The sequence below is a fragment of the Magnolia sinica genome, chromosome 9 (genome assembly GCF_029962835.1).
Source record: "Magnolia sinica isolate HGM2019 chromosome 9, MsV1, whole genome shotgun sequence".
NCBI classification, from domain to species: Eukaryota; Viridiplantae; Streptophyta; class Magnoliopsida; order Magnoliales; family Magnoliaceae; genus Magnolia; species Magnolia sinica.
This window is the reverse complement of record NC_080581.1, coordinates 74938662-74955471: the sequence shown is the minus strand read 5'-3', so window position 1 is coordinate 74955471 and position 16810 is coordinate 74938662. Positions and strand designations below refer to the sequence as shown.

Genomic DNA, 16810 nt, shown 5'->3' with positions numbered 1-16810 from the left:
AATTTAAGCACCTCCGCTCGAATGATTTCTTTCACGTCTAACAACCTAAGCACCTCCGTTGGAATGATATCAACGTCTAACAATCTAAGCACCTTCGCTCGAACATCTTTTTTTATGTTAGGGTTAAGCCCCCTTTGCATTTCACGCGATGTTTCTGCATATTCTTCAAGATCAGTACGATGCATATACAAAGTGGGGCTTACTCCCTTCATGTCCTCTATGGTCCACCCAATAGCTACCTTATATTCTCTAAGCACTTTAAGTAACTTGTTCTTCTGTTCCTTCTCAAGGTTAGACATTCTGATGACAGGTAGGGTCTCAGACGGACCTAAAAATGCATACTTGAGGTTTTCAGGCAATTGTTTAAGGTCAAGTTCAGGTGGTTTCTCAATAGATGGGACCGGTTTAGACTCAGAGGGTGGAAGAGGTTCCACTTTCGCTTTCCATTTGACAGTCTCCATTATAGGAGTAGAATCGAGCAATGCATTGACTTCTTGGATGGAATTCTCTATGTCAAAATCCATGCCAAAATGTGCTAAGTAAGTCTCAAGTGCGTCTTCGGAAAATTGAAGGAAAGATTCATGCACTAAACTCTCAATCATGTCCACTTCACATATATCCTCCGAGTCTGCTGGTTGTTGTGCAGCATTGAAAACGTTGAGCTTGATCTTCATGTTACCAAAGGACAACTTCATAACTCCATTCCTGCAATTTATGATAGCATTGGATGTGGCCAAGAATGGACGTCCTAAGATAACCGAAATTTGACTTGTAGGATTCTGGACAGGTTGAGTATTTAGAACGATGAAATCCACTGAAAAATAAAACTTGTCAACCTGGATTAGCACATCTTCAATAATACCACGGGGCACCTTGATAGATCTATCAGCTAGTTGTAATGTTATTTTAGTTGGTTTCAGCTCACCAAGTCCTAGCTGCTCATAGACCGAATATGGTAACAAATTAACACTGGCCCCTAAATCAAGCAACGCTTTCTGAACCTTATGCTCTCCTATGACACAAGAAATGGTAGGAGCTCCTGGATCCCTAAATTTAGGAGGAGTGTTGTTTTGAATCATGGAGCTGAGTTGCTCTGCAAGGAAAACCTTCTTATGAACATTCATCTTACGCTTTTGAGTGCATAAATCTTTAAGAAACTTAGCGTAAGTAGGAACTTTCTTGATAGCATCAAGTAATGGAATGTTGATTTGGACTTGCTTAAACATGTCCAATATCTCATTAAAGTTGTTTCCTTTCTTAACTGGTGCCAGACGTTGAGGAAAAGGTGCTTTAGGCACATAAGATGACACATGAGTGGTTCCTGGAGAGTCAGAGTGTTGTTGGACTTTGGATGCACTAGTATGTCTCTCCGCTTCATTTTGATCTTCTGATTTGGAATTTGATTCTTCCCTAGGCATCTCTACTTTGTTCTCGATCTGTTTACCGGACCTAAGGGTAATGATTGATTTGGCTTGCTCATGATATTGTTCTTGGTTTGAATTAGAGTCAATCTCATACTGTCCTTTTGGATTTACAACAGGTTGACTAGGAAACTTGCCCTTCTCTCTCTCACTCAATGTGGCAGCAAGTTGACCCAACTGTACTTCCAGCTTGGCAATGGATTGCGCATTTGCATGTAAACTCTGCTTGTTAGCTAGTAAAGTATGTTGGGTGTCTTTTTGAAATTGAAGTGAACTCTGCATAAAAAGATTGAGTGTATCCTCAAGAGATGGTTTCCTAGGTTGTGGAGGCACTTGTTGATACTGTGAGAACTGCTGAGGTTATTGACTGCCAACTTGGGAGTAAGGTTGCATAGGAGGATTTCCAGATGGTCCTCCTTGTTGTGGTCCTTTTGCCCAAGAAAAATTTGGATGCCCACCCCACCCTGGATTGTATGTGTTTGAGTAAGGATTATTCTCAGTTCTCTGAAAGGTGATCATAGCATGTACTTGTTCAGAGAGAAATTCTGGAAATGCTGAACTAGATGGACAAGACTGCGTAGGATGGGCGAGACTAGAACATATGGCACATGACTCGACTTGAGTTGTTTGTGGAGGTCCATTGTTTAACATTAAAGCATCCACCTTCTTTGTTAGGCTATCAATTTTGGCATAAAGATCTGGCGTGACTCCTACCTCATATATACCACCTTTCTTCTGTGGTTGGGGACTCCTAACCTCTATTTGAGTAGTCCCATTGCTGGGAATTTTCACACAAGGTTTCAAAGAAATTCCACGCTTCGACATCACTTTTGGTCATGAATGACCCTCCACTGGTGGCGTCAACCATGCGACTGTTTTAGGGTGTCAAACCGTCATAGAAGTATTGAACCTGTTGCCACTTTTCAAAACCATGGTGTGGACATTTAAGAAGTAAATTTTTCCATCTTTCCCAACATTCATGAAAGTGCTCACCCTCTTTTTGTGTGAAATTTGTAATTTCTCTACGGAGAGCATTAGTTTTGTGAACCGGGAAGAACTTGTTTAAGAACTTCTTAGACAGTTGGTCCCATGTAGTGATAGACCCAACTCCTAGAGAATTCAACCATGTTTTCGCCTTATCCTTCAAAGAGAAAGGAAAAAGGCGCAAACAGATCGAATCGTCTGAAAAGTTTTGGAACTTAAAGGTGGAGCAAATGTCTAAGAATTCTTTCACATGATGATATGGATCCTCCTTATCTGAATCATAAAAGGATGGCAACAGTTGTATGACCCCAGGTTTAAGTTCAAAGTGTGCTGCCGTGGTGGCAGGCAACACTATACATGAGGGCGCATTGAATTGGACAGGAGCTGAATAATCTCTAAGAGCTTTAGTTCCATTCTCTTCCGCCATTTCAAATAGAATGTTTCTAAATCTTCTACGAAAGGTTCTTTCTATTTCAGGATCAAAAGGTGCTAGCTCTATGTTCAGAGATCTACGTCCTAGCATAAACTATGTTATTGCAATATAAGAAAGAAAACTAAACTAAGATGCAACCTATGATGAATAAAACTTAAAAATAAAAGTTATGAATTCCTTAAAAAAAGAGAAAGCTATGTAAACGAGAATTGGAAGGAAGAACCCGGAAAAGGAGATGATGAATGTCTGAAGATTTGAGAGCTCCTCCTTTTTAAGACAATCTTATTTAGCAGCTTCCTTCCTCAATTCCTGTAGATATAACAGAAATAAATTGAATTTCCTAAAATAATGCTAGAAAAAATTCTAAGCAACGGTTAATTTCTAAAAAAGAAAGTTTCCAATCTTAGAAATAAAAAGCTAAGTTAGTTTCTAAAAAGGGAAGAAATTTCTAAAACTAGAAAATAGAAAGTTACTTGAAAGAAGAATCAAAATCTAAAATTAGAAAATAGGAAATTTCTATAAAAAAAAATAGCCTAGAAATAGAAAATTTCTAAAAAAAAAAATAATAATAATAATAAAACCCTAATTCTAAAAATAGAAATTAGAAAAAAAATAGAAAATTTGAAAAGAGATTACCAAATTAGTAGTTTATGTCAGGTCCCTACAAAACAGGAAATAGGTTAGTTTCTAAAAATAAAAATTTAACCTAAAGTTAGTAAAAAAAATCTAAGACTATGAATTATGATAAGAGAGAATCTTAAATCTAATTGGACCGAAACAGTCCCCGGCAACGGCGCCAAAAACTTGATGTTTTATTTAAACCAACTTGATTTAAATGATTTTAAACTCGCAAGTATACGAATCAGATGTAGATATGGTACGTATTACGAGATCGTTCCCACGAGGACTGATTGTCACAATTCAAAATTAAAGACTCTTCTTAACTAATCCAACAAATATTTGAGATGGTAATTGAGTAAACTAAACAAAAATCAATGGAAAAATAACCAAGAATAATGAGGAAAGTTCAATCAAAGAGAAGACTAGGACTTTCGAATCCACCCTTAATTATCATAAACCTTGTTTTACCTGTTGATTCACCTTAATCCAGATTGATATCAAAATAAATAAAGCGCACTCTATGTCCTTGGTCGGGCACACAGAATGTATAATTCCTTAAAGCATATGGATCACATCTTTCCATCCATGGTCAGGCATGAAGAGATGTAGATTCCTGTTTCTTCCTCTATAGGAACCTGTTCATGGTCAGACATAAGTGCCTAGAATAAGATTCCAAACAATATCCATAACTAGATTTTGGTTAAACTCATAGCATGGAGAAGTACGAAAATTCCAGTCAAGTACACCAGAGAAAGAAACAAATCAATTAAATCAACATGAAATCAACACATAACAAGGGTTATTCAAATTAGGGGCTTCATCTCAGCCCTAGCTAGAAGATTAGCAATCTATGAATTCAAATAAAAAGAAAGAAAAATAAAATTGATACATGGAAAACATCTCTCTCTCTCTTCTTCTCTTTTCTTCTCTTTTCTTCTCTAGATCTGTTCCCTGGCTCTCCTCTCTCTTCTCTACATTTTGCATCCCTTTTTGTAGCTACTGGAGTGGCTGGAATGGAGAAAATCGGGTTTGAAAAGCTGTCGTATGTGCAGCGAAAGCCCTTTTCGCAGCAAACTTCTGTACCTGCATAAGTCCCTCATTCTTTGCATTTTTTCCATAAAATCAACGTCTCCTGGGACGTTTTTGGCTGTTCTACATGATGGACGGATCAGATCTTCCATCTGATCGAAGATGGTGGGCCACAACCGCCCGGAAGTCGGCTTTTCGCGGATGTGCATAAGCCTTCGTACGTCTGGCGCTGTGATGCTCGGTGGGCCCCACATAAGCATTTTCGGGGAAATCCACCCCGTCCATTGGATGCACGACGAAATTTCGGTCAGATATGGATGGTTTTGAACATCCATTGACGCGACCCATAGAAGAAATTACAATAAAATCAATTTTGAACGTCACAGAACCGCCTTGTCGCACACGTGTGCACGTATGGGCACAAACTGTAAACATGGTTTTGTAGCTCATGAACCCTTCTACACGATGAACGGCTTGGATCAGACTAACGTGCTATCGGTGTGGCCCACAGCAGTCCGTAAAAACGGATTTTCCGTCCGTTACGCGGCGCTGGAAACGAAAATTTCCGTTTTTGAAAGAAAGTCGAGTCAGCGCTGCTGACCGACGCAAGCTCGTTCGGTGCACGGGCAGTGCACATGTCCACCATGCACATGTCACACAAGGTGGGGTCCACTGTGATGCTTTCGAGAATTCTAATCCGTTCATCCTATTGCTCATCTTATTTAAACCGTCTAAGTCAACTTTGAAGTATATCCAGATTGTAGGTGGGCCTAAAATTGGAGATTAATGGGCTGATGTGTCCGTTGGCCCACTTCTCGAGATATCCAATGGTTGAAATTTAATATGTACGGTTTATTTATGGTCTCCAGGCTATGCATGAAGTTTCGAGTCAATCGGATGGCGGGAACCATGTGATCTTGCATTCTGGACCATTTTCGGGCCTTTTTAACGTGAACGTCTTGATTTCCTCGGGTCCCTGGCATGTGAATTCTTCAGTCTTAGTTCTCTGGAGTGCGTCCCTTGCTCTGGTGACTTTGGAACATCAAATCCATGCTTGTAGTACTCTTTTTCCATCAACGCTCCTGTTTTCATCCTGCAACAAAAATATAATTAAAATACTCCGTTAAACATTATCATGTACGTAAAATTAGGTAATAATTGGGGTCTGATATGTAATATTCGACCCTCATCAGTAACTAATATATTGATTGGGTTCGGGTTGGGTCAGGCAACCTGAGACCTCAACCCAAACCCAAACTAAGTTTTATCGGGTTGGTGTTTGTATAGCCCAAGCTTGAGATCGGCTTGATATATCCTGCCCGAGCCTAACCCAATGTTGGGTCGGTCACAGGTCGATTGAGTTGAACTCGCCCAACTTTCAGTCGTACATGAAATTGAGGGAGGCAAACTAGAAATTCAGAGGGGTAAACATGAAATTGAGCGGAGGAAACTATAAAATCAGCGGAGGAAACTATAAAATCAGCGGAACAAACTAGAAAATCAGCGAGGCAAATTAGAAAATCAGTGGGGCAAACTAAAAAATCAGCGGGGCAAACTATGAAATCAGTGGGGCAAACTAGAAAATCAGTGGGGCAAACTAGAAAATCAGCGAGGCAAACATTAAAATCAGCGGGGCAAACTAGAAAATCAGCGGGGCAAACTAGAAAATCAGCGGGGCAAACTATGAAATCAGCGGGGCAAACTAGAAAATCAGCGAGGCAAATTAAAAAATCAGCGAGGCAAACTAAAAAATCAGCGGGGCAAACATGAAATTAAGCAGAGTAAACATGAAATTCAATGGGGCGAACTTAACAGATATTTTCATTACTTAAGCCGATAAATCTAAACTTATTCAATGTTCAAATGGACCACACCAAATGAAATTTTTAATTGAACTTCTATTGTTGATCATTTCTTAGGGGCTATAGAAGTTTTGGATCAAGCTTATAATTATTTTTTCTATTAATCCATGTCTGTATGATCTTATGAATAGGTTTGATAGCAAACAAACATCACTGTTGGGCTCATTATGGTTTCAACGGTGGAAATCATTATGCCCATCGTTTCCCGTGGTGTGATTCACTTGATCTTTTGATATGCTTTAATTTAGGGCTAAACCGCTAAAATTAGATGGAAAAACGGATGGACGGCATAGATATACTACATACATTCAATGTGATTTTCATGTTTCCTCTGCTGATTTCCTAGTTTGCCCCGCTAATTTTCTAGTTTGCCCCGCTGATTTTCTAATTTACCCCGCTGATTTCTTAGTTTGCCCCACTGATTTTCTAGTTTAGCCCGCTAATTTCCTAGTTTACCCCGCTGATTTTTCTAGTTTGCCCCACTGATTTTCTAGTTTCCCCTGCTCAATTTCATGATCCTTTGCTTCAGTCTATCTTCTCTACTTCTTCTAGTGGATGCTGCCTATGTGTTGTTGTGGTGGGCCTTCCCTTAGAGGTGTTGTCGCTAAGATTGGTTTAGGGTCTTGGATGTGAGATCATAGCAGTAGACTATGGTCTATGGTCAGAAGTTGGGAGGGCTAGATGGGAAGGTGTGGCAGCTGGTTGGTTTGTATAAGTGGAATATTTTATGTAGGGAAAGTGGTCACTTCGGCCCGTGGGATTTTAAGAAGGTCGAAGAGTGGAGGAGTCGGATTTGCCTCCGTGTTGTTGGTGAGTGAGGTGGTGTCTTCCTGGTAATGTTTATGCCCATTGAGGGGCAGCTTGACACGTTTTAAGATCCATGAGATTACTGATACATGTCCTTTTAAACATACACCTATGTTTGCCTCGCTCAACTTCATGTTTACCTCGCTCAATTTCATGTTTGCCTCGCTGAATTTTCAATTTGACTGCGAACTGATTGAAATTAACCATAAACTGAATGAAATGGATTTTCGACCATCAACCCGATGGAATCTTGGAAAATAATGAGGTTGGTTGGCTAAATTAGCTTCTCCTACCCCAAAATCATTTGTGGTACTTTAAATATATCATTCTAGTTTAGGAGATATGCTTGTAAAATAAATAGACAAAGAAATGAATTAAAAGATAGAAAAATATTTATGGGAGAACTTTTTCTCCCTTACATTTTTCTCTAATACATAATTATATAAATATGTATATATAAGTATATAAAAATATTTTTTTATCTTTTAATTCATTTCTTTGTCCATGTATTAAACAAGCATATCTCCTAAATTAGAATGGTTTTTTTTTTTTTTTTTTTTACACTCGCACACACACCCCCACACACTCACACTAGTGGAATTTCACCACCTATGGATACTCGAACGCTTGATCGGGTGTTGAAACTCCTAAGAGTCTACCACCCGAGCAAGAGTAAGGATCCAAACTAGAATGATTTGCTTAACATACCATATATGATTTTCATGCAAACATGAAAATGAGCGGGGCAAACATGAAATTCAACGGGGCAAACATGAAAATGAGAGGGTAAGCATGAAAATTAGCGGGGCAAACATGAAAATGAGTGAGGCAAGCATGAAAAAGAGCGGGGCAAACATGAAAAAGAGTGGGGTAAACTAGAAAATCATCAGGGAAAATATGAAAAGCAGCGGGGCAAACTGAAATATGAGCGGGGTAAACTAGAAAATCATTGGGGAAAACATGAAAAGCAGCGGGGCAAACTAGAAAATCAGTTGGGGAAACATGAAAAGCAGCGAGGCAAACTAGAAAATCAATGAGGGAAACATGAAAAGCAGCGGGGCAAACTAGAAAATCAGCGGGGTAAACTAAAAAATCAGCGGGGCAAACATGAAATTCAGCAGAGCAAACTTAACAGATAATTTCATGGCTTGAACCGATAAATCTAAATGTATCCAATGTTCAAATGGACTACACCAAATGAAATTTTGAATTGAACTTCTATTGTTAATCATTTCTTAGGGGCTACAGAAGTTTTGGATCAAGCTTATAATTGTTTTTTCTATTAATCCATGTCTGTATGATCTTATGAATAGGTTTGATAACAAACAAACATCACTGTTGGGCCCACTATGGTTTCAACGATGGAAATCATTATGCCCATTGGTTCCCGTGGTGTGATCCACTTGATCTTTTGATATGCTTTAATTTGGGGCTAAACCTAAAATTAGATGGAAAAACGGATGGATGGCGCGGATATACTACATATATTCAATGTGGGCCCAACTGAGTTTACTTAGTACAATTGGAGCGTACTGACTAACTCGGTACACAATCCGATTACGCTTGCTACGCTCCACAATGGGAGCGTACTGACTAACTTAGTACCAACCTAGTTATTTTCCAAGATCCATAAGTAGTTACTTAAGCACTATTACACTACCATAAAGAGAAATATGAGCGGGGCAAGCATTATGGGGCAAACATGAAAATATAAGTATATACAAATATTTTTCTATCTTTTAATTCATTTCTTTGTCTATTTATTTAATAAGCATATCTCTTAAATTAGAATGTTTTTTTCTTTTTCTTTTTTACACACGCACACACACCCCCATGCACTCACACTAGTGGAATTTCACCACGTATGGATACTCGAACGCTTGACCGGGTGTTGAAACTCCTAAGAGTCTACCACCCGACCAAGAGTAAGAATCATAAACTAGAATGATTTACTTGCAGGGAAAAATTTGGTTCATAGTGCGACCCATTAGATGATTGGCCTGGATCACCAAACCATGCGTCACAGTTGAATAAACTTAAGACCCGAGAGTACTATTCATATTATCTTGTCACAGTAATATGAACGCTTACTCCGCTGTTTTTCTAGTTTGCCCCGCTCATATTTCGGTTTGCCCCGCTGATTTTCTAATTTGCCTCGCTCATTTTCATGTTTGCCTCGCTCATTTTCCTGCTTGCCCCGCTCGGGTGGTAGACTATTAGGAGTTTCAACACCCAGTCAAGCTTTCAAGTATCCATAGGTGGTGAAATTCCACTAGTGTGAGTGTGTGGGGGTGTGTGTGCGTGTGTAAGAAAAAAAAATCATTCTAGTTTAGGAGATATGGTTGTTAAATACATACACAAAAAAATGAATTAAAAGATAGAAATTTTTTTTTATACTTATATATACATATTTACATAATTATGTATTAGAGAAAAATGTAAGGGAGAAAAATCTACAAACTGGCAGTGTCGTGGTAGTCTGGCAAATTTTATTTTTATTTTTTACTGGGAGAACTTTTTCTCCCTTACATTTTTCTCTAATACATAATTATGAGCGGGGCAAACTGAAATATGAGCGGAAAAAACTGAAATATGAGCGGGGCAAACAAGAAAAACAGCGGGACAAACTGAAATATGAGCGGGGCAAACTAGAAAATCAGCAGGGGAAACATGAAAATGAGCGGGGCAATCATGAAAATGAGTAGGGCAGGCATGAAAATGAGCAGGGCAAACTAAAAAATCAGCGAGACAAATTGAAATATGAGCGGGGTAAACTAAATTATGAGCGGGGCAAACTAGAAAATCAACGGTGCAAACTTGAAAATGAGAGCAAATACACCCCAGAGAGAGAGAGAGAGAAGAGGGTTTCATCAGCTAAAAATCAAAGCTAGCGAAGAAAAATCTCTCAATTTCGAGAGAAAATGAAAACAAATCAAAGATCATGTAAAGAAAATACTTGGAAAATGCCAACAGAGAGAGAGAGAGAGAAGAGGGTTTGGGGCTTCGGGGCTTTGAGGCGCAGTGAGAGGGAGAACAAGAGTTGAGGGTTTGAGGTGAGAGAACAGTTTGGGATTTAAGGTCGAGCACGGATTGTTAGAGACCTTTGGAGGAAGTTGGGATGTTAGGTGGGGCCCACTGTGATGTTTGTGAGGAATCCACATCGTTCATCCATGATTTGGATTGGTCTGTTCAGTCTCATTCCGGAAAGAGTAGTATAAAAAATTTCAATAGGATGATCTTAATGTTCTAATTAGTGGCATAAAACTATGTAATGGTCAACGTTCAACTAAAGAAGTGTCTAAGGTTTGAGGGTAGCAACTTTAAAATCTATTTGCAGCTTGGATTGATGTTCTACAACGGGATTTCCATGCTAGCATTCTAGTTTACCCCGCTGCTTTTCATGTTTCCTCCGCTGATTTTCATGTTTTTCCTATTGATTTTTTAGTTTGCCCCTCTCATATTTCAGTTTACCCGCTGTTTTTCTAGTTTGCCCCACTGCTTTTCATGTTTCCCCCACTGATTTCTAGTTTGCCCCACTGCTTTTCATATTTTTTCCGCTGATTTTCTAGTTTGCCCCGCTATTTTTCTAGTTTGCTCCGCTCATATTTCAGTTTGCCCCGCTGTTTTTCTAGTTTGCCCCGCTCATATTTCAGTTTGCCCCGCTACTTTTCATGTTTCCCCCATTGATTTCTAGTTTACCCCGCTGCTTTTCATGTTTTTCCCGTTGATTTTCTAGTTTGCCCTGCTATTTTTCTGGTTTGCCCTGCTCATATTTCAGTTTGTCCCGCTACTTTTCATGTTTCCCCCGTTGATTTTCTAGTTTGCCCCGTTGCTTTTCATGTTTACCCCACTGATTTTCATGTTTCCCTCGCTGATTTTCTAGTTTGCCCCGCTGTTTTTCTAGTTTGCCCCGCTGCTTTTCATGTTTCCCCCGCTGATTTTCTAGTTTACCCCGCTCTTTTTCATGTTTGCCCCACTCTTTTTCATGCTTGCCTTGCTCATTTTCATGTTTGGCCCGCTCATTTTCATGTTTGCCCCGCTAATTTTCATGCTTGCCCTCTCATTTTCATATTTGCCCCATTGAATTTCATGTTTGCCCCGCTCATTTTCATGTTTGCATGAAAATCATATATGGTACGTTAAGCAAATCATTTTAGTTTGGATTCGGGTGGTAGACTCTTAGGAGTTTCAACACCCGGTCAAGTGTTAGAGTATCCATAAGTGGTGAAATTCCACTAGTGTGAGTGCATGGGGGTGTGTGTGCATGTTTTTTAAAAAAAAAGAGAAAAAAACTTTTTAATTTAAGAGATATGCTTGTTTAATAAATAAACAAAGAAATAAATTAAAAGATAGAAAAATATTTTTATATACTTATATATACATATTTACATAATTATGTATTAGAGAAAAATGTAGGAGAGAAAAAGTTCTCTCTGTTAAAAATAAAAAATAAAAAACTACCAAACAGCCGCGGCACTACCGCCTAACCGACGGCAATGCCGCGGCTGTCTGTGCCATTTTTTTTTTTGCTAGGTTGTTTTCGTGGGTCCCATCATGATGCTTGTGTTATATCCAAACAGTCCATCTATTTGGTGAGCTCATATTAAGGCTTGAGGAAAAAAAAAAGATGGATCTAACTATCAAGTGGACCACACTGTAAAAGGCAGTGGGGAATTGAAAGTCTACCGTTGAAACCCTTTCAGGGGTTAATGAAGTTTTGGATCATTATGAAATTTGTTTTTCATCTTCATCTAGGTCTTTGTGACCCTATGAATGAACTTAGACGGGGAGGATTTCTCACAAACATCACAGTGGGCCCCAACTTAGACGGGGGAGGATTTCCAATGGTTGACGCTCATTCAACACTGTTTCATGTAACGTGGTACACTTAAGATTTGGATATACCTCATTTTTTGTCTCATACCATAAAATGATCCGAAAAAATATATGGACTGCATGGATGAAAAGCATAAATTATGGTGGGGCCCAGACCACGACGATCTGCCATTGGCGATTGGCAGGCGGAGTAACCAATCCGTTTCTGTGAAAAGGAGGGGTATTTTCATCCTGGAATTTGTCGTCCGTACGAGGAGGTCTAAGTGAGTATGTTAAGTTTGTGTTGTTTCAAGAATATCCAATGGATAAAAGGTGGGGTCCACAGTCGTAGATTTCTTAAAATGTGAGTCGCAATAAAACATGCCAACATCGCCCAGGTGTGAAAGATCCAGGCCATTCGTTATGTACGGGCCACCTCCAACCACCTGTGGCCCAGAATTCAGGCTTTTTCCCCATTTCTCTGTTTCAAAATTCGGGTCACGTGTGATGCTTCGGGCGTACTGGAACCGACTGTTTGCTTCGATTCCAACAACTTTAACCTCAAGCCCTGAGATATGGGGATAGGTTATGACTGAGTACTGATGAGACTAGTCACCTATTCACCAATAGAAGTGAGTTTTTTTTTTTTTTTTTTTTAAATTAGATTTTCACTGTGTACTGAAAAGTTTTTCATTTTTATTTTTATTTTTTAGAAGGCAACTTGCAACTAATCTTCAAAAGCAGAACTTCATCCTTTGATTGTCGTCTAATCATTACAAAATTCTATGAGTTGCTGAGTAAATGACCGATCTTCTCAGATTTTAGTTGCACGCATTCATATTAGATATATCTTCTTATTTCGACACTTACACCCAGATCCATAGCTCAACTAGTGGACTGAGTGGAGATACCTCGTTTCAACATTTGAGGTCTTGGTATCGATCCCTAGTGGGGTGGCTAACATGGAGTGTGTGTACTGACATGGGTGTGTACTAACAAGCCAACCCAAAAAAAAATAAAAAATCTTCTTATTTCCACACTTTGGGATCAAAGTTAATCGGTTTGGAGTGAGTTGTTCTATCAATTCTAGCATTCTTGCACACACCACACATTATAGAAAATAAACCATAAAAAGAGTGCCAACAATTTTGGCACGCTTGATGATAAATAACATGAGTTAGTACTAAAGTCATGAAAAAGTGAGATGGTTGACTGATCTTTTTGAGATAATGATGGTTGGAATACATGATATGCAAATGACGAATCATTATATGGTAGACCAATTATGAGTTCGAGCTAAGCAGTCACGAATTTAGGGCGAAACCTTCAACAGATGGATAACTATCTAGGTCAGAAGCCTGAATAGAATGCTTTCTAAAAGAAAACCTACCATACCGCAACAAAATGTGCCTCAACCAATTGTTAATATTAGTTTTATAAAAAAATTTAGCACCAATATTACAAACACTGCAGTTACCTCTTCCATAACAAAATATTCATTCGGCTCCAATTCAAAATATGCAGAACGCTCCAATGTATGTTGAGTTTTGAATGGGAGGTCAAGAACATTATTCCTAAGGAAAGAAACTAGTGTATACCTGGGGGGCAACTCTTCCTTAGAAATCTACCATTTCATGAAAAGCAAAACCAAGGAGGTCAGGAACTACCACGCGAGTGGTTGAACAACAGCATTTGAATCATGATTGATATTAACTTATATAATTGGTATAAGAAGTAGCAGACCATGTTCTCAGTCGTACTACTGCCCCGGTCTACCATAAGCCTTATGTAACGTCCCGTCCAAACCAAAACTATGTCCTGGGGCGCCCATGTAGGATTTTTCAAAGGACCATTCTTTTAAACTAATCATGGTGACGTACCGCAGGTAAATTAATCAAGGATTAGCCCAACTAAGTAGACCAGACGGGTCACGAGAGGACCTAGTGCAGGCCGCTAAGCCAGATGGCCGTTTACACTTAGCAACAGCCCGTGTGGGCTATACCGCAATGTGGGAAGGTCAAAAAATTATAAAAGTTCAGGAAAACATAGACCTCACTGGGCTTGTGGACCATCAAGGACCACGGACCCAATGGACATCCAGAATTGGAATCTGGCACTTGCCAAATGTACCCCACCAATGCCAGAATTGGAATTTGGTACTTGTAAATAAAATCGAGATACCAAGCTTTCCAGCCGTCGAATCTCTTCTATATTTACGGTGAAGGCCTAATGTATTTTTTTCGCCCGTCCACAAAATCTGGGACCCGATCGTGGTACGGTGACCGTTGATCGCAAATCGGACCCGTGCGACCAAACCCCATATCCAATCGTTCTCAAATTTTACATGGCCCTTCATCGGGCCATGGAGCATCTACCCTATGAGTTTCAGGGCTAAGGGGCCACCAAAACTACTTCAATCACCGGAATGGACCCCACAGGGCCATTTAAAGATCAGAACCGTATGATCAAACCTCATATTCATTTATCCATTTGTTCCCAAACTTTGCATGACCCCTCATCGGGCCATGAGACACCTACACACCAAAATTTGATAGCCAAGGTGGTGTTAGGGCTGCCCCAACACCAATAGGGAGTCCTAGGGGGCCATTTAGGGAAGTTGTTGAAACTTAAGGCCAAAAGGCCTAAGTCTAGAGAATAAACCCTAGCTCCCTCCCTCATAACTTCCACCATCCCCCAAATAACCAAGCTCTCTCCCCCATAACTTTCATCTCCAACAACCAAGCTTTCTCCCCTATAACTTCCATCTCCAACAACCAAGCTCCCTCCTTCATAACTTTCACCATTCTCCAACAACTAAGGAGAGTAAAGAGAGGAAGAGAGTGTGAAGGAAGAGCAAGGTGGACCTTTGATCGAGGTGGAGCCTAAGGAAATCAAATCTTGTGATTCCCTACCTCTCCTTCAAGAAGGAACTCGTCACCACAACCACACCAATCATTTCGTTGATCGTCTAGGTAAGATCCTCCATCTTTTTTCTTGAAACCCTTGTGTTGAGGAGGGATTTGCTTGAGATTCTAACATGCAAATGGTTGCTTTAGGGATCCCGGTCGTTCGACCCCAAAAGCCCTCATTCCTAGTTCGTTTTCCAAGTCTCCAACGATCCATAGGTGCAGACTATTATCCTTAAGTGGCGTAGCACCAATTGTAGTATGAGTCTAATGATTGTGATTACTTTGATGATGTATTTGGAGGATCTAGAGAAACCCTATGAATTGTATGTTTGGCTCATATGTTGATGTTCTTGCCTCTCATATGATTTTGTGTATGGATGATTGCATGCTCATGCCTTGTTTGATTTCCCCATATGGTGTTGCTTCATAGTATGTATGAATCCTTACTCTCATGCATATGCTTCCTTAAGATGAGGAAGTGCTTAACTTCCTCACAAACCCATACAACTCGTATGCACTTTGTTTCATGATAATGATAGCTTGCTTGTTAAGAGTATCTGATTCGTATGATTGAAATGCATGAAAATATGATATTGTTATGCTAGTTGACAACCTAGATAGTTGGCATGTTATGGGCCACCATCACACCCTTGGGTTGGTCAGGAACATGAGGAGAGATGGTAGTCTCATTGGCTGGACTATGCTAGGGCTTGACCCGTGGGTTTGGGTGGGTGTATATGGGTGGCAGTAGTTCGACTACATGGGTCATTTGTGCTCGATGTCGCTCGTCACATGCTCACCTGACTCGTGCGGTCTAGCCTACTTACTGACCAACTTTATTTATCAACCCTGTTTGCTCATATATGTATGGAACTTAGAACACCCTACAACCATTGTAGCCCATCGATAGTCAGATTGAAATTGATCCACCGCCTCGTGAGCCAGACATGGTGGAATGAGACACTATGTTCGAGCTGTCAGCCTACGCTGGGGTGACACGCCTCCCCGTAGTGACAGCGAGCGATCCCTTCATCTCTGCACTCCACCTGTACTTGAAGTCGGGGATGGGGAACTCGACGGAATCAAGAATCATGGGGTCTTGGCCTCACACGTTGGGGGGTCTTGGCCTCGCAACTAGTTCAGGGTATTGATACGTGGGGTGTACTAGATTCCCCAACCTGCTGGATGAATGGACTTAACTAAGCACTCGGCTAACAAGATCGCATTGCATCGCACTAGTTAGGGTGGCGACTCGGCAGTCGAGGTTGCTCTGAGGGAGTGTTGGTCATATCATTAGATGAAGTCGCTCGAGGGAGCGTTGTGGCGAGGACATGCATCATATCACTCATCTTGCACATGCATTAATAAGAATAGTTAGCTGTTTATGGATGGTTGCTTTTCATTAAATTCATATTATAACTGATGCTTGTTACAACTTAAGACTAATAGCACTCACTGAGTTAATCACTCACTCTCACTCTGGGATGGTGTTTTAAAACACCAACCAGACTCGCTTGTAGCTGCAGGTGACGAGGTGTACGAGGAGCCTATCGACGCGAGCTTAGACGAGGAGGACGAACTATCCTATTTTCAGTTGATGGACGGCTCTCCATCGGCTTGACGGGTGGAATTTAGATCGCTGAGCTGTGGACTCAGCCTTATTCTTTTTTGACATAACATTCATTTTGTGATTTGATTGGGTGACACCTTGTGTGGCCCGTTTACATTTTTTTGGACCTGTATATATTTGATATTTTATTTAAGTAGACATGTGTGGTTGTGCTTCATGTTCTAGAAAATTCCAGACTGTGTATTTAAATCTGATTAATCGCACATTAATGAAAATTGGTTATAAGTGACACTTGGGAACTCGGGAGTCGGGTGTATGCACGACCCCCGATTTTCAGGGCATTACACCTTATTTGGAAT

General features: G+C 40.1%; 1 non-coding gene across 1 annotated transcript; it reads left to right on the top strand.

Moving 5' to 3' along the window:
- The first annotated feature begins 2347 nt into the window (after positions 1-2347).
- LOC131257091 (small nucleolar RNA R71) lies at positions 2348-2454 on the top strand. The gene has a single exon (XR_009177111.1). It is a non-coding gene; the product is annotated as a small nucleolar RNA R71 (small nucleolar RNA).
- The last annotated feature ends 14356 nt before the right edge of the window (positions 2455-16810 follow it).